Consider the following 1,951-nt stretch of genomic DNA (forward strand, 5'->3'; position numbering starts at 1 on the left):
CGACTGACAGCAGCACCCTTCCTCCACGGCAGGCACTGCAGAGCAATTGTGGCAAAGAGCAGGAGAGGCACGTTCATCTCAGCCCCTGGTGTTTCCACACGCCAGTGCAGGCTTGGTATCCTAGTCCTCAGCTTGCGTTGTCATGCTCCAACCATCTATGGAGACTAATGGACCAGGTGGACTTTGCTGTGATACCTCAAAGAAATATAGTAACCTTTGCGCACCCCCCTCCACCCCCCCAAAAGCGGATTGTGTAGAGGTACTCCAAAACCCACCGAGAACCCAGCCAGTGTCTCCAGGTCAGTAGAGAGGGCAGGTAACCTTTGCCTCTTTGAGACACATCTTTGCTCTGCAATACTGTCCAAAGCACCTCTTCACCTGCAGTGCAACCTCTAGGTTTTGCTAGTAAGCAGCTACTTCAAACACATACATGACTAAGGAGAGCATCTCAGCCACCAGGATGACTTATGGGAAGAGATCATCTGAATAGCTGAATATCCATGTATAACACTCTTGGCTCCCAAGACAAAGCCAGAATAAGAAATTGCTACCCTTGATGCCTGCAGCTCCATGCTATAGATCACTGTCACCACTGCAGTTGGCAGCTGGGCCAGGAAAAGCTCATTTTCAGCCAAAGTGAGTGAATCTTCTATGACTTAAATGAAATTGAGATGACACCATCTGCTGCCCATCCTGGAGCAAGCTTCCAAAACTATATCTCGTGGTGAAAGAAACCTGCAAAAGGCAAATAGACAGCAAAACCCTGTAGAATGCCCAGGGTAACCATCCATCACATGCAGGGCTACAGCTTTTCCCCAGAAAGTTTCTTCTCCATGCTGTTCATCACAGGAACATGCCACCACCAGTTAACTATCCAGAAGCTTTTTTTTTTTTTCTTTTTTTTCAATTTTCAAGGCGCATGAAAAATTTAAAAAAAAAAAAAAAAAAACCAACAAAACAAGACACTGTCCTTAAACAACCCCAATACTTCAAGTTCAACTTTGTTTCAACAACCCTAGAACTTGTTTTTTTTCAACAATTACACCATTAGTCTTTTTCAGATCCATTGGAGACCTTATCTAGATACAACATTCATCTTCCTAATCTCAAAACCAAGGAGAAAATAAGCTTTTCTTTCTTCTGCTCCTACAAGACAGTACTGTCACATTTTCTGCTACTTCCAACCCATGCTATCAATGCACCCAGAAAATCAAGCTTTCCTTACGTTGCAACTCAGACTAAAATATCTGGTTCTTGATTTCATCCTATTACATCACACTTTCAACATCCTAAAAATCACCCTGCCCAGCCACCTAACCAAAAATCCACTTCTTGCTGAGGGCTGTGAGAAATTATCTCTCCCAGACAGACCCGGAGATGTCTTAGGAGCCACTGCCATCAGCTCCTTGCTTTGCTGCAGACTGCTGCATCCACTGAAGAAGGGGAATGATCCACCCAGCCATTCCTTAGCCTAACCCATCACCACTTGAACGTCAGAGCCCATACTCATTCCTACAGCAGCTTACGTGTAGGTGCCGCTCCATCTTCTTCTCTCCTCACCTCTCTGTTCTTCACGAGTTTCAGCTGAATCAAGATCACTCCAGCAAAGGCACTGGAGCTAGTCCTGACACACTGCAGTGGTAGAGGAGCTTTGGCCAAACTCCAGTTCTCTTCTCTTTCCTAAAGGATGTCATTCCCTGTTCTGGAGCATAGCATGATGGATGTTTTCACCACTATCAACAAACACAACACGCGACGCCACACAAATGCTCTCACAGTTTACAAAGCATGTTCCTCCCCTCTCCCCCCGCCTTGCCTGCTTGAATTCAGAGATAGCCAACAACTATTAAACACATCAATGTAAATGTTAGTAGATTGCTTCTAATAGGAAACAAAAATGTTTTGAGCAAAGCTAATTGCCGGGAAATAAGGTCGTTCCAATAGTTCAGCA

This window comes from Merops nubicus, unplaced genomic scaffold (genome assembly GCF_000691845.1).
Source record: "Merops nubicus isolate BGI_N331 unplaced genomic scaffold, ASM69184v1 scaffold45083, whole genome shotgun sequence".
NCBI lineage: Eukaryota > Metazoa > Chordata > Aves > Coraciiformes > Meropidae > Merops > Merops nubicus.